The sequence below is a fragment of the Oncorhynchus mykiss genome, chromosome 18 (genome assembly GCF_013265735.2).
Source record: "Oncorhynchus mykiss isolate Arlee chromosome 18, USDA_OmykA_1.1, whole genome shotgun sequence".
Lineage (NCBI taxonomy): Eukaryota > Metazoa > Chordata > Actinopteri > Salmoniformes > Salmonidae > Oncorhynchus > Oncorhynchus mykiss.
In genome coordinates, this window is record NC_048582.1 from 42,808,279 (window position 1) to 42,833,585 (window position 25,307).

The 25,307-nt window shown below is 41.2% G+C and overlaps 1 protein-coding gene across 13 annotated transcripts in view; it reads left to right on the forward strand.

Moving 5' to 3' along the window:
- The first annotated feature begins 16,442 nt into the window (after window positions 1–16,442).
- LOC110496316 (myocyte-specific enhancer factor 2D homolog) overlaps window positions 16,443–25,307 on the forward strand; it is a 28,767-nt gene continuing 19,902 nt past the window's right edge. For 4 of the 13 annotated variants that reach the window (XM_036952890.1, XM_036952894.1, XM_036952891.1 and 1 more), the window contains exon 1: window positions 16,444–16,653. The gene's annotated coding sequence lies outside the window, so the exon portion shown is untranslated. Of the gene's footprint in view, window positions 16,654–25,307 lie in introns of all 13 variants that reach the window. The other 9 variants (XM_021572138.2, XM_021572143.2, XM_021572146.2 and 6 more) reach the window with 4 other exon arrangements.

The following is a 25,307-nucleotide window of genomic DNA, read 5'->3' on the forward strand; positions in this document are numbered from 1 at the left end:
TCTAGGAGCCCTGCACTGAGCGGACACCGAGCAGGAGGAAACATAAACCCTCACATCCCGAGCCAAGGTGGGCCACCAGTACTTCCCAGTCAGACAGCGCACCGTCCGACCAATCCCTTGATGACCAGGGGAGGGTGATGTGTGGGCCCAATAGATCAACTGGTCACAGACAGCAGACGGAACATACTGATGCCCAACGGGACACTGGAGGAGTGCGGGCTCTGTAATGCAACGCCTGCTCAATGTCCGCGTCCAGCTCCCACAAGACCGGCGCTACCAGGCAGGAGCCCGGGAGAATGGAAGTCTGATCCATGGGCCGCTCCTCTGTGTCATACAACCGGGACAGTGCGTCTGCCTTCACATTCTGGGAACCTGGTCTGTAGGACAGGGTAAACACAAAATGGGTAAAGAACATGGCCCACCTTGCCTGACGAGGATTCAGTCTCCTAGCTTCCTGTCTCTCCCAGCGGTCCATGGTCTGGACAACGCGATCCATCATGGCACCAGATGATGTAGCATTACCGGTGTTCCGGGGCACCTGCTCCAGCGGGCTCCATGGTTGGTATAAGATTCTGTCAGAATTGTGTGCGTACTGGTAGCGAAGTCAGGTGCAGGAGAGCAGAGATTTGTGAACAGGCGCACACTTTATTTAGGTAAAAGTGCAAAACAAGGAAAACAGTCACAATAATTATGTTTAAAAATAAACATCTTCGTGGAAATAACACGGAAAAAACAAGCCAGTCTGGCACATCAACAATACACACGTAACAATTAACAATCTTACACAAATACATGATGGGGAACAGAGGAATAAATACATGTAGATTGATTGGGGAACGAAGACCAGGTGTGCAGGGAACAAGACAAAACAAATGGATACATGAAAAATGGACTTCGGTGGAAGTTGTGACAGAAACATTTGACCCAAGTTAAACAATTTTAAGGCAATGCTACAAAATACTAATTGAGTGTATATAAACTTCTGACCCAGTGGGAATGTGAATAAATAAATATAAGCTGAAATAAATACTTCTCTACTATTATTCTGATATTTCACATTCTTAAAATTAAGTGGTGATCCTAACTGACCTAAGACAATGATTTTTTACTAGGATTAAATGTCAGGAATGGTGTAAAACTGAGTTTAAATGTATTTGGCTAAGGTGTATGTAAACTTCCGACTTCAACTGTATGTTCCCGTGCTAAACTGAAAGCACGAACCACCGCATTTAACCATGGCAAGGTGACTGTTAATATGATCGAATATAAACAGTCTAATTATTCCCTCCGTAAGGTAACCAAGCAGGCAAAACTTCAGTACGGAGACAAAGTGGAGTCGCAATTCAACGCCTCAGACACGAGACATACAGTGCCTTTGCGAAAGTATTCGGCCCCCTTGAACTTTGCGACCTTTTGCCACATTTCAGGCTTCAAACATAAAGATATAAGACTGTATTTTTTTGTGAAGAATCAACAACAAGTGGGACACGATCATGAAGTGGAACAACATTTATTGGATATTTCAAACTTTTTTAACATATCAAAAACTGAAAAATTGGGCGTGCAAAATTATTCAGCCCCTTTACTTTCAGTGCAGCAAACTCTCTCCAGAAGTTCAGTGAGGATCTCTGAATGATCCAATGTTGACCTAAATGACTAATGATGATAAATACAATCCACCTGTGTGTAATCAAGTCTCCGTATAAATGCACCTGCACTGTGATAGTCTCAGAGGTCCGTTAAAAGCGCAGAGAGCATCATGAAGAACAAGGAACACACCAGGCACGTCCGAGATACTGTTGTGAAGAAGTTTAAAGCCGGATTTGGATACAAAAATATTTCCCAAGCTTTAAACATCCCAAGGAGCACTGTGCAAGCGATAATATTGAAATGGAAGGAGTATCAGACCACTGCAAATCTACCAAGACCTGGCCGTCCCTCTAAACTTTCAGCTCATACAAGGAGAAGACTGATCAGAGATGCAGCCAAGAGGCCCATGATCACTCTGGATGAACTGCAGAGATCTACAGCTGAGGTGGGAGACTCTGTCCATAGGATAACAATCAGTCGTATATTGCACAAATCTGGCCTTTATGGAAGAGTGGCAAGAATAAAGCCATTTCTTAAAGATATCCATAAAAAGTGTTGTTTAAAGTTTGCCACAAGCCACCTGGGAGACACACCAAACATGTGGAAGAAGGTGCTCTGGTCAGATGAAACCAAAATTGAACTTTTTGGCAACAATGCAAAACGTTATGTTTGGCGTAAAAGCAACACAGCTCATCACCCTGAACACACCATCCCCACTGTCAAACATGGTGGTGGCAGCATCATGGTTTGGGTCTGCTTTTCTTCAGCAGGGACAGGGAAGATGGTTCAAATTGATGGGAAGATGGATGGAGCCAAATACAGGACCATTCTGGAAGAAAACCTGATGGAGTCTGCAAAAGACCTGAGACTGGGACGGAGATTTGTCTTCCAACAAGACAATGATCCAAAACATAAAGCAAAATCTACAATGGAATGGTTCAAAAATAAACATATCCAGGTGTTAGAATGGCCAAGTCAAAGTCCAGACCTGAATCCAATCGAGAATCTGTGGAAAGAACTGAAAACTGCTGTTCACAAATGCTCTCCATCCAACCTCACTGAGCTCGAGCTGTTTTGCAAGGAGGAATGGGAAAAATTTTCAGTCTCTCGATGTGCAAAACTGATAGAGACATACCCCAAGCGACTTACAGCTGTAATCGCAGCAAAAGGTGGCGCTACAAAGTATTAACTTAAGGGGCTGAATAATTTTGTACGCCCAATTTTTCAGTTTTTGATTTGTTAAAAAAGTTTGAAATATCCAATAAATGTCGTTCCACTTCATGATTGTGTCCCACTTGTTGTTGATTCTTCACAAAAAAATACAGCTTTATATCTTTATGTTTGAAGCCTGAAATGTGGCAAAACGTCGCAAAGTTCAAGGGGGCCGAATACTTTCGCAAGGCACTGAATGTGGCATGGTCTACAGACAATCACGGATTACAAAGGGAAAACCAGCCATGTCACGGACACCGACGTCTTGCTCCCTGACAAGCTAAACACCTTCTTAGCCCGCTTTGATGATAACACAGTGCCATCGACGCGGCCCGCTCGAAAGTACTGTGGGCTCTCGTTCTCTGTGGCCGAAGTGAGTAAGACAATTAAGCGTGTTAACCCTCGCAAGGCTGCCGGCCCACACGGCATCTCTAGCCGCGTCCTCAAAGCATGCACAGACCAACTGGCTGGAGTGTTTACAGACATATTCAATCTTTCCCTATCCCAGTCTGCTGTCCCCACTTGCTTCAATATGTCCACCATTGTTCCTGTACCCAAGAAAGCAAAGGTAACTGAAGTAAATTACTATCGCCCCGTAGCACTCACTTTTGTCATCATGAAGTGCTTTGAGAGACTAGTTAAGGATCATATCACCTCTACCTTACCTGATACTCTAGACCCACTTCAATTTGCTTACCGCCCCAATAGATCCACAGACGATGCAATCCCTATTGCACTACACACTGCCCTATCCCATCTGGACAAGAGGAATACCTATATAAGAATTCTGTTAATTGACTATAGCTCAGCCTTCAACACCATAGTACCCTTCAAGTTCATCATCAAGCTCGGGGCCTTGGGTCTGAACACTGCCCTGTGCAACTGGGTCCAGGACTTCCTGACGGGCTGCCCCCAGGTGATGAAGGAAGGAAACAACACCTCCGCTTCACTGATCCTCAACCAAGGGGCCCCACAAGGGTGCATGCCTAGCCCCCTCCTGTACTCCCTGTTCACCCATGACTGCGTGGCTACACACGCCTCCAACTCAATCATCAAGTTTGCAGACAACACAACCATAGTAGGCCTGATTACCAACAATGACGAGACAGCCTACAGGGAGGAGGTGAGGGCCCTGGGTGAGTGGTGCCAGAAAAATAACCTCTCCCTCAACGTCAACAAAATGAAGGAGCTGATCATGGACCAGAAAAAAGCAGAGGGAGCACGCCCCTATCCACATTGACAGGACTGCAGTGGAGAAGGTGGAAAGCTTCAAGTTCCTCGGTTTACACATCACTGACGATCTGAAATGGTCCACCCACACAGACAGTGTGGTGAAGAAGGTGCAACAGCGCCTCTTCAACCTCCCGAGGTTGAAGACATTTGTCTTGGCCACTAAGACCCTCACAAACGTTTACAGATGCACAATTGAGAGCATCCTGTCGTGCTGTATCACCGCCTGGTACGGCAACTGCCCACCTAACCCTAAATGAAAGGAAAATACATTGTGAGCAAAATTATGAATCATATCACTTTAGTAAATACTTTCTAATGGGTTAATAACCTTAGATTTGAGCATCTGTGGCCTCCATTTTAGAACGTTCTAATATACCTAAAATGTATCATCGGTGTTGTTGAGTAGTGTTACTACTCCTACTGGTGGCACAACGTTATCCTCATGGTGAAAGAAAAAAGACAAACCCAGGTCAAACCATTTTGAATCATATTAGTCAAATACAATATTTTGAAGGAGTAGGCTGTCATTACTAGCAATGCAAAAGGAGAGGGTCTTTGGCAAGTGCACAACAAAACTAGGAACAGGCATAATCATAGTCGATGACGTGGTCAGATAAGAATAGTAGCAACCAAATAGGCTTCAGTGAGAAGTGGCTTTTGCTATGAGCACAGGGACCCAAAGTCCCAACATGCTTCCCAGAGAAGTGAGGTGTGACAGCCTGTGAATTACAGGGGTGTGGGGGTAACACATCAGAGACAGTTTTAATTTGTTGAAACATTTAAATGAAATGTTGAGAGGCCATTATAAGGGTTTATTAGCCTCATAGACTAGACATAACATAGGAAGTGTAAATCTGGGACACTCAAATTAGTATGATGTTACATTTGGTATGGTTATATAAGACAGATGGTTACTTAGGGTGGTTGGTCGGGGTAGATGGTGGGCGTATAACACAAATGGCTAGCAACCAAATGGATGCAAGTTTGAATCTCATCACGGACAACTTTAGCTAATGAGAAACTTTTCAAATACTTTTTAGGTACTTTGCAACTACTTAGCATGTTAGCTAACCCTAACCTTAACCCTTTTAGCTAACCCTAACCTTAACCCTAGTAGCTAACCCTTCCCCTAACCCTTTAGCTTAACTCCTAAACGTAACCCTAACTCTAACCCCTAGCCTAGCTAACGTCAGCCAGCTAGCTAGAATTCGTAACATATCAAATGTTTTGCTAATTCGTAACATTTTGTACATTTAGAAATGTTTAACATATTGTACATTTGGCAAATTCATTACATATATTACAAAATGGGTGATGGACATCCACAAATTAATAGATACCATATGAAATGTAACATAGCATACTAAATGGAGTGTCTCGGATTTATGTACAGAATAATACAAAATGCTCTGAGACCAGGTTGGGTTTATACATGCTTAATACACTTTTTATTATGCTGGTTATCTGTTGGTATTGAGTAAAAGGTCCCCCCTACACACACATTGCTTTTATGGCATTGTGAGTTGTTGCACCCCTGTCATGTCATTCACCATGAAAATAAATGACACAGTGGTGTGCATACATCCATTATTTCTCAGGTACTGTGTAAAAAAGACATTGGTTAAAATAATATCAAAAGATTAACCTCAATTTGACCGACTGGCCTACCTTCACCTCTCTCTCCACCTTCATCTTTCTACCTTCACCTCTCTCTCTCTCTCTCTCTCTCTCTCTCTCTCTCTCTCTCTCTCTCTCTCTCTCTCTCTCTCTCTCTCTCTCTCTCTCTCTCTCTCTCTGTTCTGTCCATTATCTCACTGACAAGTCTCCATTCAGATAATAAGGACACGAAAGGAATGCCAGTTCCTTGTTATGGCAAGATCCCCATAGTAATGGAAAAGAATATCAGTACTGGAAGGCGAAATTACAGGGTATAGGGCAGGCTATAGAGGTCAAATAAGACGGTCTGAAGGCATCTAACCTCGGTGATTGAGTTGCCAGCATGAGGCCTTCTTTATTAGGACCGTTTGAACAGAGGAGCAACGGTGTGGATGGAAGCTCGAGCTAATGAACTCAGGCTGGAGCGCACGGACAAAGCGCTGAATTTAAAGGTTCCCAACCTTTGCCACTTTCAACTAACGTTCGGACAAATGTGAGAATCTATTGCGTTGTTCCCCTGTTCAAATGGCGTCCCGCACTAGGAAATTACTATTGGCGTCGCTCTCGTAATATCTGATTGAAAGGTGAAAAACAGGTGCCCGTTGACGAGATTATGATATTAATACGCTAAATACATTGGTTATATTATTCTTACGGTAACTATAGATTTCGAATGCCTAGCATATACACCTCTCACTCATATAATAATTGATTGAAATGACCTAATTATTATTATGAAATTGCCCAATAAATGACTCTTTATTTGACTTTTTTTAATGGAAATTTCAATACATGACAGTGAAATCATTTGCGGGAGAATATTTAGGCTCATGATAATAATAGCCTAATAACAATAGCCTTATTATAATAAGCCCAGATAAAACATTCATAATGTTTGGTTAATTGAACAGAACCAGCATGTTCTCATGTTTATAAGCACATATATTTCGAAGTAGGTTACACAGTGCCACTTAGCCTAACAAAAAAGTTGCAATGGAACTAACATTGCATTCATTGTGTTACGCGACGAAAAAAAAAGTTTAAAATCTCTAATTGTAACAAAGAATATCACCTATAGGCTACACAACTAACCACTAAGCAAACGCTGGTTTATTCAATATAGTCCATTTAAAATTAATTCCGTTTCAAGCGATTTTTTTTTTTCTCTGTGGTATTTTACAACCTCATAAGTTACCTATTTGTATCTAGGCTAACAGGCTACTAACTTTTTTTCTGTCAATCTTCCAAAACGCAAATAAAAATCACTTACAGTTTCATCCCATGTTGAAACCTTTTTAGACCTTTGTATCACTGTAAGCGTGACATTGCCTATTTTTTTCTTCACTTTCTGTCCATATCAGAAGTTTATTGGTAGGCTATGGTTCGTTAATTCGATCTATTCGATTTTAATTAATTTGTCTACTGAGAATTAAAACAAATTAGCCTGGTTCCTCTCTAGGTTTCTTCCTAGGTTTTGGCCTTTCCTGCATTACATGCTGTTTGGGGTTTTAGGCTGGGTTTCTGTACAGCACTTTGGTATATCAGCTGATGTAAGAATGACTATATAAATACATTTGATTTGATTTGATATTACGGTGGCATATTTGACAATCCTTTATGGTGGAAATGATAAGAATTCCAGTGATTCCTTTGGAAAACGTAACAACGGATTATAAACACCATATATACAAAAGTATGTGGACCCTTCAAATTAGCGGATTCGGCTATTTCAGCCACACCCGTTGCTGACAGGTGTATAAAATCGAGCACACAGCCATGCAATCTCCATAGACAAACATTGGCAGTAGAATGGCCTTACAGAAGCTTAGTGACTTTCAATGTGGCACCTTCATAGGATGCCAACTTTCCAACAAGTCAGCTGGTCAAATTTCTGCCCTGCGGCTCAGCCAGGAAGTGGATTCTGGAGCAGTGGAAACGCATTCTCTGGAGTGAGGATTCACGCTTAACCATCTGGCAGTCTGACGGACACATCTGGGTTTGTTAGATGCAATGAGAACACTACCTGCCCGAATGCTTAGTGCCAACTGTAAAGTTTGGTGGATGTGGAATAATGGCCTGGGGCTGTTTTTCATGGTTCGGGCTAGGCCCCTTAGTTCCAGTGAAGGGCAATCTTAACTCTACACAATTACATTCTAGATGATTCTGTGCTTCAAACTTTGTGCCAACAGTTTGAGGAAGGCCCTTTCATGTTTCAGGATGACAATGCCCTTGTTCACAAAGCAAGGTCCATACAGAAATGGTTTGTCGAGATTGGTGTGGAAGAACTTGACTTGCCTGTGTAACAGGGTTGGTTATGTTTCCACTTGCCTCTAAAGAAATGTGTATTTAATGTTCAAGCATTCTTATTGGTTGGTTCAACTCTGATGACAATAAGGTGTGTTGTGATTGGCCCCGCTTGCAGATAGGGGGAGATAGCGAACGTATGTATGCAAGTATGTGCGAGGAAGCATGAACAGGGTGGGACTAAAGTCGGTGAAATCTGAACTGTAGTTGCATACTCTGCAACATCGCTTTGCTATTGAGCAAGCAAAGATCACTATAGTTTTCAGCCCGAGTAGGCGTTCCAGTCTTTCTCTGTTGTATTTTTAATATGTACAGTAGGTCTACCCATATGTGTCATATCCCTTTCTTGCAAACAATTTGGTATTTACATACATCAATGAGAGTCGAGGAAACATAGGAAACATGCGTTCTCACCATTTTACTATTAATCATATGCTATATGTCCAATACAAGGCATGTTATTTTTACTATCCTGTCAACACAAGATCTTATCACTTGAAATTAGATAAATCTGGAGCCATGTATTTTGTTAATATATAATGTATGTATCTGGTTTAAACTAGAGTTGGGGTTAATTCCGTTTCATTTCAGGAAATACATTCAAGTTTAAGAATTGAAAATAGTTTTAAAACAAATTTATTGTTAATGAGTAATATAATCAATTTAGGAGATGACTTGGGCAAATACATGCTTCAGTGGAATCCGAAAATGCCAATACAATTTTGGCAGTGGCTAGTATAACACAACTAAAGTGTGGATTGCAGTCACTCCATAGACTGCTTTAAAAGGTAGAGAAACAGATATCTAAATATTTAAAATTGCTGAACTATCCCTTCAATTGAAACTAATTGACCCCAACCCTGGTTTAAACCAATAGTATGAATATATCATTAATTCCTTATTGTGCATTCATTTTGTGTATTAATACATTCGCATAGATATGATTTTTTTTCCTCATTTGAAATAACTCTTCTTGTTGTTTTTATTTATTTGTTGAATCTCAAATGAGGTAGGCTAAATAAAGTCTAATACATTTGGTAAAAGAGGTAACCTCAATTCAGTCAATTCTTCTGTAACTGTTACAGAACTGTTAAGCCACTACAACTGTCACTACTAATTTGCTTGCACTAATGATTATTTGATGCAGGAACAATTGTGAAACGCCTCCACTGTATGCAATTATTATCTGTGGAGACGGAATAAAGATAATCCCCATTCTAAATACTATGCTTCCATCATGTGGTGTTTTTGTGTATTTCACATGCCACCTGCTTTACTTATGCTGGAGGCTGACAACAGGATAGGATTCTGCGTCCCCCAGCTGTTTCCGAAGTTGCACTACACATATTTAGAGTTGAGACGTTCTCTCTTTATAAAAATCAAGAGTCAATATTTATCTGTTGGGTGGGGAATTCTAATGTGTCGATCTGTAAAGGTAGCCTATGATCTGCAATATTTACAGAACTTTCAATGGTAATGGTTCATTCGGCGAAAAAACGTACAATTGAAAGAGCATTAGCCAATTGTGACTGCTGAGGCCAAATGCAGTAATGTCAATCTACAGTTGAAGTCGGAAGTTTACATACATTTAAGTTGGAGTCATTAAAACTCGTTTTTCAACCACCACAAATTTCTTGTTAACCAACTATAGTTTTGGCAAGTCGGTTAGGACATCTACTTTTCGCATGACACAAGTAATTTTTCCAAAAATAGTTTACAGACAGATTATTTCACTTATAATCCACTGTATCACAATTCCAGTGGGTCAAAAGTTTACATACACTAAGTTGACTGTGCCTTTAAAAAGCTTGGAAAATTCCAGAAAATGATGTCATGATTTTTCCATGATGTCATGGCTCATGACATAATTTGAGTCAATTGGAGGTGTACCTGTGGATGTATTTCAAGGCCGACCTTCAAACTCAGTGCCTCTTTGCTTGACATCATGGGAAAATCAAAAGAAATCAGCCAAGATCTCAGAAAATAAATTGTAGATCTCCACAAGTCTGGTTCATCATTGGGAGCAATTTCCAAACGCCTGAAGGTGGTACCACGTTCATCTGTACAAACAATATTTTGAAAGTATAAACCCCATGGGACCACGCAGCCGCCATACCGCTCAGGATGGAGACGCGTTCTGTCTCCTAGAGATAAACGTACTTTGGTGCGAAAAGTGCAAATCAATCCCAGAACAACAGCAAAGGACCTTGTGAAGATGCTGGAGGAAACAGGTACAAAAGTATCTATATCCACAGTAAAACGAGTCCTATATCGACATAACCTGAAAGGCCGCTTAGCAAGGAAGAAGCCTCTGCTCCAAAACCACATAAAAAAGCCAGATTACGGTTTGCAACTGCACATGGGGACAAAGATTGTACTTTTTGGAGAAATGTCCTCTGGTCTGATGAAACAAAAATATAACTGTTTGGCGGTTTAGAGGAAAAAGGGGGAGGCTTGCAAGCGGAAGAACACCATCCCAACCTTGAAGCACGGGGGTGGCAGCATCATGTGGTGAGGGTGCTTTACTGCAGGAGGGACTGGTGCACTTCACAAAATAGATGGCATCACGAGGGAGGAAAATGATGTGGATATATTGAAGCAACATCTCAAGACTTGGTCACAAATGGGTCTTCCAAATGGACAATGACTCCAAGCATACTTCCAAAGTTGTGGCAAAATGGCTTAAGGACAACAAAGTCAAGGTATTGGAGTGGCCATCACATAGCCCTGACCTCTATAGAAAATTTGTGGGCAGAACTGAAAAAAACGTGTGCGAGCAAGGAGGCCTACAAACCTGACTCAGTTACACCAGCTCTGTCAGGAGGAATGGGCCAAAATTCACCCAAATTATTGTGGGAAGCTTGTGGAAGGCTACCCGAAACTTTCGACCCAAGTTAAACAATTTTAAGGCAATGCTACCAAATACTAATCGAGTGTATGTAAACTTCTGACCCATGTGATGAAAGAAATAAAAGCTGAAATAAATGATTCTCTCTATTAGTATTCTGACATTTCACATTCTTAAAATAAAGTCGTGATCCTAACTGACGTAAGACAGAGAATGTTTACTAGGATTAAATGTCAGGAATTGTGAAAAACTGAGTTTAAATGTATTTGGCTAAGGTGTATGTAAACTTCCGACTTCAACTGTATGTCATAGTATAAAAATAGATAAGAAAAAGCAGCAGAGCTTCAATAGCGGTATTGCCAGTGAGTTACTTACAGTATTATCACAATACCCCCAGTCTACATCCTACAATATCATTAAATAAGTACTGTATTTCAATCTTCTGTCATGCCATCTATGTAGTTAGTAGTACTATAGAAAAATGATGTTGAACCCTGTACTTTTTTACATCCCCATTATTGTTGCTCTCATTTCCTCTGTCTGTCTGCCTCATTTGCCTGCCTGTCACACACACACACACACAGCACACATTCCCATCCCTATGTGCGGGTAATGTGGAAGTGGACTGTGGGTGGGTGCTTTTGTTGGTTTTGTTGCCATGGAGACAGTGTGTTGCCAGGCAGCAGGCGGGATGCGATGGCCCTTGGGAGCAGCGGGTCACCGCACACTAAGGGTTCTCCGCCCACACATACATACACACACACACACACTTCAGAGGAAAAATGGATAGAGGAAGTGAGGCACCCAGGAAAGCACCCAGGAATGGTTCAAGAATAAACACTGGACTGTTTTGGAGTGGCTAGCGATAAGTCCATATCTGAATTCCGCAGTTGATGGAAGGCACCACTCAAACATTGAAGAATTGGAGCAGTTTGAGCTGAAGAGTGGAATATATTACCCGTAGAAAGGTGCAGCAATCTCATTGATAGCTACAATAAGCATTTTTTGCAGTTATCTTCACCAAAGGCTGTTTAACCAAGTATTAGCGCCTGGGTGCCAATAATTTTGTCATTGTAATCTTAAGTTTTCCAAAACAAAATGGGTTCTGCAATGTTGACAATATACAAGCAACGTGTGGAGGCCAAAGTTTCTTTCAATTTCAACTTATTTTATAAGAAATAAGAAAATTGCTAAGGTGCTACATTTGTCTGCCACTGTATGCTTGATACATACTGATGGTGTAATGGGTCCTAGGTGTAGCTGGTGTAGAGAGTCAGGCGCAGGACAGCAGATATGAGTAAGCAACGTACTTTTACTCAAAATGTAAAATATACAAAGTAACAAATACACGCACACCATGACAGACCGAAAATACAATAAACAATCTTTCACAAAATACCACATAGGGAACAGAGGGTTAAATAATAAACAAGTAATTAGTTGAGTGAAACCCTTGTGTGAAAGACAGACAGAACAAATGGAAAATAAAAAGTGGATCGGCGGTGGCTAGAAAGCCGGTGACGTCGACCACCGAACGTCGCCCGAACCAGGAGAGTGACCGACTTCGGCGGAAGTCGTGACAGATGGTGACTTGATGTGACATTTAAAGGCAAAGAGGTAGTCGAAGCTTTAGAACAAATGTAGATATTTCCCCCCCGCTTTTTCACAGATCAAATTAAATCACAGATTATGTCTGTTTACATTATGAAATGATGTTCCCAGTCATAAACCCAATAAATATACAGGAAATGTGAAACAAGTAATCCGTTCAACATGTTACATAAGGTTTATAAAAGCATTTAAGGAGGGCAATCCACCAACACACGCTGGTTTATCTGGGAATTTAGTTAATATTCCTTGAAACACCATGATGCTAAAACAAGATAAGATTGGAATATCATCCCTATTAAATCCATTGACTCATCAATTCAGTTATGAAGGTGAATCTTCTGGTCCCACAATACAGCCATGATATAGGTTTCCTGTAATGCGTGTACCAAATACTAATATTTGTTTCCATGTTTATTCTGAATGTGTAAAGACCTCTGTCCAATCTGACAGAGGGGTTACATGTTGGCAGAAGGGGACCCATCTGTTTGCAGTGTATTTCCCCTGTAGCCTACATAAGCTTCTTACTTAAAACACACAGTAATCTTCTCCCCCACCCCCGGACTCACTCTCTCTCTCTCCCGCTCTCTCACACACACACACAAACTCACACACGCATGTCACACGAACAGACACCACTCTATCTCAACTTTATCTCTCTCTCTCCTCTACACTGCTCCCTCCATATTCAATTAGTAAGGTTCCATTATACACTGAGTGTACACAACATTAGGAACACCTAATGTTTGCATTAATAGACTGTCCAGGTGAATCCAGGTGAAAGCTATGATCTCTTATTGATACCACTTGTTAAATCCAATCAGTGTATATGAAGACAGCTTAAAGAAGGATGTGTAAGTCTTGAGACAATTGAGACATGGATTGTTTATGTGTGCCATTCAGAGGGTGACTGGGCAAGACAACATATTTAAGTGCCTTTGAATGGTGAATGGTGTATGTCAATAACTGCAAATGCTTCTGGGTTATTCACATTCAACAGTTTCCCACGCTCAACTGTTGGGTATCCTGTGGGTATCAAGAATGGTCCACCACCCAAAGGACATCCAGTCAACTTGACACAACTGTGGGAAGCATTGGAGTCAGCATGGGCCAGCATCCCTGTGGAACACTTTCGACAAGTTGTAGAGTCCATGCCCCGATGAATAGAGGCTGTTCTGAGGGCAAAAGGGGGTGCAACTCAATAATAGGAAGGTGTTCCTAATGTTTTGTACACTGTGTATTTTCATGACAGGTTTTACTAGGTTATTGTCACAGGACAATCCACAAAAGGTCATGGTCATAAACCAAGAGTTTGAGCACAATAAACTGTGAGTGGATCTATGCCTGCAAATGGTTTAAAGATGGCAATTTGTCTCTCCAAGATCGTTCATCCTGACAGAAGTTGATTTGCATGTGCTTCATAAAACCTCATCAAAATACATGCACTGTCATGTGTTCTTAAAAACCTTGTGATCTATAAGTTACAGACCCAGCGTACCCCGATTCACTCTGAATTCAATAATTTTCCGTCATACAATTGTATTTTCTTTCTACTGTATTATCTACGACCTTCCTCAACTGTAGTCTGATTTAAAATAATATAAATTCTTGTGGCATCTTTAGAATCAGACAATCAAGGTGCTTCTGCCCTTGACATCAATGGAAGTGTCGCAGATGGGAATCTGTGAAACTCACTCTTGAGTGTGAAATGTCGCCCCTTGCACAGACTTCTTCGGACAGGTAGAGACGCTTCAGGAGGGTGGTCACTAGAGTTGGGTGGTATCCAGATTTTCATACCATCATACCATTTCTTTACCACATGGGGGTATACACACAAGGGGCGCTACAAAAATTAATGTTACACTACAAGGTGTCAGAAGCATTCCACATGGATGCTGGCCCATGTTGACTCCAATTCTTCCTTCAATTGTGTCAAGTTAGCTGAATGTTCTTTGGGTGGTGAGCCATTCTTGATACACATGGGAAACTGTTGAGCGTGAAGAACCCAGCAGCGTTGCAGTTCTTTACACAAAACCGGTGCGCCTGGCACCTACTACCATACCCAGTTCAAAGCCACTTAAAACTTTTGTCTTGTCTTTTGTCACTCTCTGAATAGCACACATACACAATCAATGTCAAATTGTCTCAAGGATAGAGAATCCTTCTTTAACCTGTCTCCTCCCCATCATCTACACTGATTGAAGTGGATTTAACAACTGACATCAATAAGGGATCATAGCTTTCACCTGGATTCACCTGGCCAGTCTATGTCATGGAAAGAGCCTGGCTGCTGGCTTTAGTCAGGCGAAAATCATAGCAAGCTAGCTAGCCTTTTTAGCTCCCCACATCTCCATGTGAAATAATCATTCTGATATCAGCTAAAAGTAGAACGTCATCATGTTTGGTCACAGAGGGAAAAAAAAGCCCATGGCTAGCTAGTTGGCAACAGCAGGTTCTACCATTTGACTATAACCCGGGATCACTCCTTATTGCTTCTAAACAAAACACTGCCCTTTTTTGGGCAGATTCTTGTTGTTTGGTTTACTGTTTGAACAGTCACTGAGATTATATTTGGTTGGTTATTAATGCAAAATAGGCTACTTTGAGGAATAGTCTATTTTACAAGGAGCCGCCCCCTTTGTGACTAAAAACTACATCGCAACTCTGCTCCGTACTTTCAGTCTCTGTAGTGTGTGACTTTACCTATAAAGCAACCAACTGTAGACAAAATCCAAGGTGTGATGCCGGGAGAGGTGCATCTGCAACTGCCGAAAGTCAAGACACTGATGTGGTTTTCCAACAGAAAGGCTCAGTGCAACATGGCAGTGTTGCCATTGTTTATAAAAGTTATTTGTAATGCCGAAATAAAGATGTACTCAACCCCCATACCTACACTAATAAACTTTAAATATACTTTGTATGTACATTGTACAATCAATTGGTGGGAGAGACTCAAATATCACATTCATTTGTATATATCCACTGTATACATGAATTGCGGCAAAGTTGGTTCCTGTTTCAGGCATTTTAATTGTTTTTTCCTGTTTCAGGCATGTCTTTGGTCACGTTCACGTGGGCAAAAAATAACACCCTAATAATTAGTTACAGTAGAGCCTCCCACGATACAGGTGATGGTTGCAGGATTAAGATGGCGAAGAGCAACTGCAGAAATTTGCAGTTGACTGCAGTCAAAACTTCATGACCTTCCATCCCACGATTTGTGTACATTTCATGCAGTCGACATGTAGGCACAAATTGAAATATATTTATCCCCATATTGCAGCACACTTTGAAAGGCGGTGACCATCTTGGAAAAAGGGATCTGCGTGAATGCAATTGAAAAGCAATTTGTTAATTAAGACAATTAGAACACAAATCCTGCTGCCTAAAGAATAGGCCTATACTGTTGAAATTGCTCCCTCTCCTGATCATGGAGGAGACTGCACAGATTTGTATTTATTTTACAGGTCACATATCCACTTTATTTGGCGTAAACTCTAAAACTAGGGGAGAATCTCCTTCTGATACTCTTTGCGTCTTCTCTCCTCGCCTCCTTCTCAACACCCATTGGAGGAGAAAGTCAGATAGGCGGGACCTCTGGCTTTTTTATCCAATGGGTTTTGAGAAGGAGCCGAAGAGTATGCAATTGAGATTCTCCCAATAATCTGAAGATATAGTAACGTCCTATCTGCAGAGCACGTAATTGTAAAACAGCTAATGGGTATTCTCCAGGAAAACAGGGTGGTAGGCCATTCGACCGTAGGCCACACAGTGACATTTGGAAAAGGTAAATACCAAAGCGGAGGGATACAAACACCCTTGTAGAACATGGCCGTCATCTCATCTCTTTCATGCCCTGCCCATGTACAGTAACTTCTACTGTGATTGGCCATGACGTTATAGTATTAGCTTCTTATTGGCTTTTTACAAGTCACTAATGGCGTTGAAGCTATAGTATTAGCTTCCCTATTGGCTTCTTACAAGTCACTCATGCACTGGTGTCGATGACGTAAATTGTGCACTAGGTACACTGTATCGTTTGGTTGAACTGAATAGTTACATTTTACGTTAAACGGAAAAGGTTAGAGTGGATTTCTCTAAAGAGACATCGATCATGATTATAGCGCTTTGTCTTTTCATTACATCTCTATTTTAAGCAATTCCTATATCTTTTCACACCATTGTCGATGTGATATTTCAGGGTAAGTGGAATGATACATTTGCTCTCTGCGTATTTTTCCTTGTAAGAAAACGAATGCTTGTTTTAATCAAACAATTGTTGTCAGACGGATAGTTTATAATAGGCTAATTTGTATTGACAACATGATTCACCTAAATTGTATTTTGATTATAATTTGTCGGCCCAGTAGTCGAATTCATAGCTGACTAGATGGTTGGGTTGTATTTGTCGGAAGAGTTGAGGTTTTCAAGCAAGGTAGGCTAATGGCTGTCGGTCGGAGTTCGTCAGAGATCGTGAAATGGCCTAAAGAGCACCTTCGCTAGACGACAGATGAACCGTTCCTCCATGATGGTGTGAACAGTGAAAGCTCTCGGTTTAGAACGGAAGAGGTGCGTGCACGTTGACAACAGGGCCACAACCAAAATAAGAGCTAGAGCGAGCTGTCACCAGCGGATACATTTTCTGCCTATCAGTTGCTGCGTTAACATCGACTCTGAAAAATACGAGGTCAAATCATGACATTAATGATCTCCAGGTCGTTAAGACGGAGTTCTAGAAAGAAGACAGATTTGGATGACCGTTAAAATGTATTTTTCCCAGTCGGAGCTAGTTTTTTTTCCGAGTTCCCAGTTGTTTTCAACTCCCAGAAGTCCGAGAATTCCGAGTTCCGAACTCTCCGTTGGTTTCAAAACAACTAGGAACACTTGCCGCGTTCAAACAACTGGGAACTCGGAAATCTCCGACTTCAAGTGCGTTCAAATCCACTGGGAACTCGGGGAAAAAACGAGCTCCGACTGGAAAAATCGTTTAAACGGTCATCCAACTCGGAATTGCAAATCGGTAACGCTGGCATTTTTATACAACTTTGTTTGCCAATTATTTTTCTAAGAAAATAATAGGTTACACTTCAGGCTACAAACAGTAGGCCATATATTTCCCCAGGATTAACAGCAATATTTTAATTTTCAATGTAGCTGTCAGTGACGAAATACTCAGGTAGGCTAGCTATCAATAGCAAAACATAGATGTCAGAGCATGCTGATGCATGAAGTTTGACATATTTATTTTATTTTTTATTCTGCCATTTTCTTTACATTTTAAAATCACTATACCTCTTCAAATCTCATGTCATTATTGCACTTTGCTGAACTTTGTTTGAATGTTATTCTTAAAACAAGCAACAAATCTCTAATTTGTGATACTGGGATTTGGAGATCATGTGCACTCTGTACCACATACAGCATTACTTTAATACATTCTATGATTACATTTTGAAGGAGAAGTTGTTGCATGAAGCCTCTTATGCAGAGATGGGCCTTTTGAAAGAACCTGGAAGGCCTTGAGCACCATTCAAATATTACGGATTTTACCTCGCATGGGGGGGAATTTGCTCAGATCTCTGTGCGCATTGTCATAGTACAGAGGGTAGGGATTCCCTAGCTGTTAAGCCACCTAAATACTGTACTTTAGTTAATGCGTAACGTCTTGACCCATCAGTAGACATTTAATATTAGATTCCGGGCCTTGATTTTTAGATTCATAGTGGAACATTAATCATTTCAATATCACGTGACCTGAAAGTTGGCAGGCATGTTGTGTGGATGGTCAAATCATTATTTTTTTTGTCACATGCGCCAAATACAACGGGTGTGGACTTGACCATGAAATGCTTACGTACAAACCCATTCCCAACAACGCAGAGTTAAAAAGTAAGAAATGTGCTAAATAAAAGGAAATAGTAACACAATAAAATAACAAGGTCCAGGGATACGAGGTAGTTGAGGTAATTGTGTGTAGAGTTCAGTGAGTGTGCCTAGAGCCAGTGCAAGAGAGTCAGTGGAACAAAACAAAACAATACAAGGCTGTCAATGCAAATAGTCCTGGTAGCCGCTTGATTAACTGTTCAGCAGTCTTATGGCCTGGGGGTAGAAGCTGTTCAGGAGCCTTTTGGTCCCAGACATGGCACTCCGGTACCACTTGCCGTGTGGTAGCAGAGAGAAGTCTACGAGTCATTCAAACTCATTTTTCAACCACTCCAAAAATGTCTTGTTAACATGGCAAGTCGGTTAGGACCTCTACTTTGTGCATGACACAATTTTTCCAACAAGTGTTTGCAGGCAGATTATTTCACTTATAATTCACTGTATCACAATTCCAGTGGGTCAGAAGATTACATACACTAAGTTGACTGTGCCTTTAAACAACTTGGGGGGGGGGGGGGGGGGGGGGGGGCAGAAAATGTCATGGCTTTAGAAGCTTCTGATAGGCTTATTGATGTCATTTGAGTCAATTGGAGGTGTACCTGTGGATGTATTTCAAGGCCTACCTTCAAACTCAGTGCCTCATTGCTTGACATTATGGGAAAATCAAAAGAACTCAGCCAAGTCCAAAAAGTGCACATCAATCCCAGAACAACAGCAAAGGACCTTGTGAAGACGCTGGAGGAAATAGCTACAAAAGTATCTTTATCCACAGTAAAACGAGTCCTATATCGACATAACCTGAAAGGCTGCTCAGCAAGGAAGAAGCCACTGCTCCAAACCCGCTATTAAAAAAGCCAGCCTACGGTTTGCAACTGCACATGGGGACAAAGATTGTACTTTTTGGAGAAATGCCCTCTGGTTTGATGAAACAAAAAATGGTCATTATGGCCAAACAGTTCCATCATTATGTTTGGAGGAAAAAGGGGGACGCTTGTAAGCCAAAGAACACCATTCCAACCGTCAAAATAGATGGCATCATGAGGAAGGAAAATTATGTGGATATATTGAAGCAAGATCTGAAGACTTGGTCGCAAATGGGTCTTCCAAATGGACAATAACCCCAAGCATACTTCCAAAGTTGTGGCAAAATGGCTAAAGGACAACAAAGTCAAGTTAATGGAGTGGCCATCACATAGCCCTGACCTCAAAACTATAGAAGATTTGTGAGCAGAACTGAGAAAACGTGTGCGAGCAAGGAGGCCTACAAACCTGACTCAATTACACCACCTCTGTCAGGAGGACTGGGCCAAAATTCACCCAATTTGTGGGAAGCTTGTGGAACGCTACCCGACGCTTTCGACCCAAGTTAAACAATTTAGAGGCAATGCTACCAAATACTAATTGGGTGTATGTACATTTCTGACCCACTGGGAATGTGATGAAAGAAATTAAAGCTGAAAAATCATTTTCTTTACTATTATTCTGACATTTCACATTCTTAAAATGAAGTGGTGATCCTAACTGACCTAAGACATGGCATTTTTACTAGGATTAAATGTCAGGAATTGTGTAACTGAGTTTACATTTATTTGGCTAAGGTGTATGTAAACTTCTGACTTCAACTGTATGTATGTGTAGACGGCATTCAGCTCGTCTGGTAGGCTGGCATCACTGGGCAGCTCACAGATGGGTTTCCCTTTAATCCGTGATAGTTTACGAGAGATGGAGTAGGATTTAATTTGAGTCATGTAGTTATCACAGTTCAATCGGTAAGGCTCTTCTGAATGCATTGTCACTTTTCATTCGTTTCTAATAAACTCATTCACATCTCTTCCTCTCACTGATCAGCATGGCAGGTATTTATAGGGTGGTGTCAATGTTACCTCTTCAGCTTAGCATCACTTCCTCTCCTATTACCAAGTGCGCGGAATGTCATTCACCTATTAAACTTCAGCCTATGAGCATGTCACTCTAAGGAAATTCCACCACGATTGCTGATTTAACCTATTGGCTCACTCGTGCAATAATCACCATCCTTTCAATCAGTGGGCATGAATCTAGGGGAGTATTTGTCAACTCAACCTTGTCTATAAACTATCAAAATAAATAATGTCGCACACTCCGAGTATAATCTCCCAGCAATTTAATAGGTATATACCCGAAATGTTAGTAAATACCCATTAAATTGCTGGAAGATTATACTCGGAGTGTGCGACTTTATTTATTTTGATAGTTTATTCGCCGGTAGTCAGCACCTCCATACAAACTATTATTCTGGGTGTGCACCGGTTCATGTTTAATTTTTTTTAAAACTCAACCTAGTCTCCAACTTGTTTTGCAGCAAGTCTTCCAAGGACCATCCACCTCCCCACCAGATTAATAACCTTATGGCCCGTCATTGGTACTCTTTTCCCCCAGTGGGGGGGGGGGGGGGGGGTCCCAAACCAGCTGCCCTGTCTCTGAGGAGCATTCCTCGGAGACGAGGTCTACCTCAGAATATAATAAGGAATTTCAATGAATAGTTTCTGTCATTCAGTTAAGCCTGTACTCGATTGAACTGTATTGTTTGATGGTTCGTCAGAGATCGTAGGGGGATTCCCTATAAGCATCTGGATTATTGTCCCGCTCCTTGAACGCGGCAGCTCTACCCTTTAGCTCAGTGTGGATGTTTCCTGTAATCCATAGCTTCTGGTTGGGGTATGTACGTACGGTCACTGTGGGGACGAGGTCGTCGATGCGCCTATTAATGAAGCCGGTGAATGATGTGGTAAACAAATCAATGCCATCTGATGAATCCCGGAACATACTCATTTCTGTTAGCTGAACAGTCCTGTAGCTTAGCATCCGCTTCATTTGGCCACTTCTGTATTGATGACGTAACTGGTACTTTTTGAGATTTTGCTTGTAAGCAGGAATCGGGAAGATGGCGCTATGGTCAAATTTGCCAAATGGAGGGGGAGCTTTATGAGACTGCATTTTGTTGTTGTTGCCTGTAGTCGCACAGGTGACCTCCTGGTAGAAATGTAGGTAATACGGATTTCAGTTCACCGGCCATGAGAAGCACAGCCTCTGGATGTGCATTTTCTTGTTTGCTTATGGCCCTACACAGCTTGTTGAGTGCGGTCTATGTGCCAGCATAGGTTTGTGATGGTAAATGGACAGCTACGAAAAATGTAAATATTTTTTAAATAGTATGGTCTACAGCTTATTATGAGGTATTCTAACTCAAGTGAGCAGAATCTCGAGACGTCCTTGTTCAGCCACATATTGGAGAAACAGGATACAGTTCTTCAGACCACATTGATAGGATAGTCTCGACTGGAGTAGGTCCAGTGATTGCACGTTCGCCAATAGAACGGAGGGTAGAGGCGGTTTGTCCACTCGCCAACGTAGTCTCGTCAGGTATCCCGTACACCGTAGTCTCGTCAGGTACACCGTAGTCTCGTCAGGTACACCGTAGTCTCGTCAGGTACACCGTAGTCTCGTCAGGTACACCGTAGTCTCGTCAGGTACACCGTAGTCTCGTCAGGTATCCCGTACACCGTATTTTCCTTTTTCGAGTGTCAGCGATGAGCAGAATGTCCTTCACCGCCAACTCGTTGAAGTAGAGGTTAGAGATCGCTGCTCTGATGTTCAGAGGCTCTCTTTGGTCACGTGAAACAATGGCGGCAACATTATGTACAAAAGTTACCATCATTGCAAAGGAACAAACAAAATGGCCCAATTGGTCAGGTGCCCATAAAACGGCTGCTATTCCCTCCCAGCTAAGAACCAGGTCCCAAGGGATCTTTGTCTGATCCCAATGCTGCTTCTGGGGTAGGAGTATGCCAAACACAGCCTTGTGCTTTGGGGCCAGTCTGAAGAATACTTGATCATGTAGATTTCCCATCTCTTTGGGTCATTTAAATACATTCTTGAAAATATACTCGTCTAACCCAACATAGGTAATGTGCTACAATGTAATCTCATCATGGTCATTGCGAGCCATACTTACTTTTGGAGCTCACTGTATTTCATACTGCATTGGGACAGTGACAATTTGTTTTGGCTCTGTAATATAGCACTTTGGATTTCAAATTATATAATGACTGAGGTTAAAGTGCAGACTGTCATCTTTAATCTGAGGGTTTTTTTCATCCCATATTGGGTGAACCGTTTAGAAATTACATCAGTTTGTGTACATAGTCCCCCCCCCCCATTTTAGGAGGCTAAATCTATTTGGACAAATTCACGTGCATTAAAGTTGCGAAAGGTTTAGTATTTGGTCCCTTATTCCTAGCTCTCAATGAATGCATCAAGCATTTGACTTTACAAACTTGTTGGATGCATTTGCTGTTTTTGTTTTCAGATTATTTTGTGCCCAATAGAAATGAATGGTACATCATGTGTTGTGCCATGTTCTAGTCACTGTTATTGTAAATAAGAATAGAATGTTTCGAAACACCGCTACATTAATTTGGATGCTACAATGATTACATATAATTGAATTGATGATGCCCAAGAAGATGGCATTTGGAGGATATTTTGACATGGGTGTTCGTCGAGGGTTGGCAAACCGTGCCAGTAAATCCTCCAAAAACTGGCTTTGAGGGCATTATCACTTTTATACAATTGGTTACCGACATATTCAAATAAGGATTGACATATTTTCATTAGTTATTTTGATGAATTTATTCATACTATTTCATCCTTCCACAAGATATAGTCTCGACACAAATCTAGGGTTGCTACCCAAACCAGCTGGTTGTTCCTTCTATCGGTTCGGTTGCTAGGAAACGACCCAGTCATTCAGTCTTTTTGTTCTGCATCTATGGACACGACCAAGTCGTTCGTTCTAAATGTTCCACTGCCATACTAGCTGGCAATCGTCTTATCCCTTGCTTGCTTGCTAGCTAGCCAACTACGGCTAACTTAGTCATGTCAAAACGTGCTGCCAGAATAACCGCAAAGTAGCTTCATTTGCATTTGTTTAAACTGTTTTCTAGTGACATTTATTTGGATACCCCCATAACAATGAGGTGTGATATAGCCTGGCATAGAAAATGTGCTCACTCGTCAGGACACTGTTGTTCAGAGGAGCTAGCCAACAACACAGCAAATAGAATCACTTCAAACTGAAGCTGGAAAGACTGCAAACTAGCCGCATCTTGTTCCATTTGACCTTTTTTCAATTGACATTTCTTTGTATATATCCATAAAAATGGTGCCAACTGATTCATAATTTCTACTGGCTGAGAAACGCTTCCTGTCTGTCTCTTCCCCCGATATGCTCATTACTACTGGACAGCTGCAGATTGAATTTGATTAATGAAACAAAGTTTCAAATGTCAGAGAGACAGACAGCAAGGTTTATACAAATCTCTGCAGTTGAAAACTAAATGTTAGTCTAAAAGAAATGTGAGAATGTCTAGATTTATTTTTATAGTGGCGATCAAGTTAATGACTTGTCTGCTTGGGCTGATGAGACGGTGGATTCCGCAGTCAGATGGAACAGAGTAAATAGGCATTTGAACGTCATAGCTGGTGGTAATTTGTGGAATAAATTCCGTCTGGAATGTGGTTTTAACCAGCATTCAGGATTAGACCCACCTGTTGTATAATCCTGAATAATGAGTGAGAAAGTTAGACGCACAAATACCATACCCCCAAGACATGCTCACCATTACAATAACACAGGAGGTTAACGTTTGTACGTCTAACTTTCTCACTTATCATTATTCACGTTTCATTCAGGATTATCCGTAATCATGGTAAGCATCCACAATAATTAGTTTAGTCAGGGCTATTCTTATTTGCAATAATGAGCTGAACCTCAACCCGGAAATGCATCCAACTCATTTGTAGAATCACAAGTTTGATGTAGTCATTGCGTGCTATGAATATGGGACCAAATAGTTAACTATGTACAAAACATGCTGCGATTTCTACATGGTTCCCCCAATATGGATGAAAATGCCCTTCAAATGGGGAACAGAGGTAAAAACAACTGTCACTGTCCCAATACTTTTGGAGCTCACTATAGTTTGCTACACAAAACATCAGCCAGAGTTAAACCAACTTTTGATTTTGTTGAATTCATGGGATGTTAAAAAAATAAACAAACTGGTTAAATATTACAAAGAAAACAATAGAGCACACATGAAAGCTGTTATCAGAAATAGCCTAATTATCAGAAACCAATGTAAACTTACAACCTTCAGAACACAGTATCACAATCCACTCTACGCCATCTGTGCTAATTGACAGACCAAGAGACTAATCTGTCACTTTGTGAGATCTTAGGGAAGTTGCTGTCACAGACGGCCACTGGCCAGTTCACTAGTCAAGTAATTGTACATGTGACACACCTCCCCACCAATCTATATCAATGAACTCAAGTTAACCAAGAAAATAATTTGTACAAAAAACAACATTAACCATGTTGGTCAAAAAGTTGACGTTTACAATGTTAATTGTAAACATGGTTTCTCTTCACCAAATCTTCAACAGGAACAGTAGCGCCCACTGATTTACACTATAGGATGAACTATAGGGAACGAGATGAAGGCTGGCATGGCTTGTTTATATTTACAGTTGGCCACAGTAGTAAAACGTGTTCCTCTTCTCCTGTCAGTTGTCTGGTTGAACTAAAGGAGCAGCGGCCCTGAGGGCTTAACGATATTTGTCCTCATATGCGTCAGGATTGGATTGATCTCAGAAGAGATGAGTGTTTTTTTTGGGGGGGGGGAAACTGTTGGGAATAACAGATGCTACACCTCTAAAACCTTTGTTAGATCTTGTATCGTTAAGAAGGCAGGTCCATAGCATAGTGGCGCAAAATAATTGGGATTGAGAATGTTTTGCGGTTATCTGGTGTGACAGCACTATGTAACAGGGTTTTTTTCTTGATCAAAAATGGGCTTAAGTGGTGGGTGTGGTGTTCTTTTTAGATGCCCCCCCATATTGGCGGTGTAGCCAATTTCCTGCAATTCTA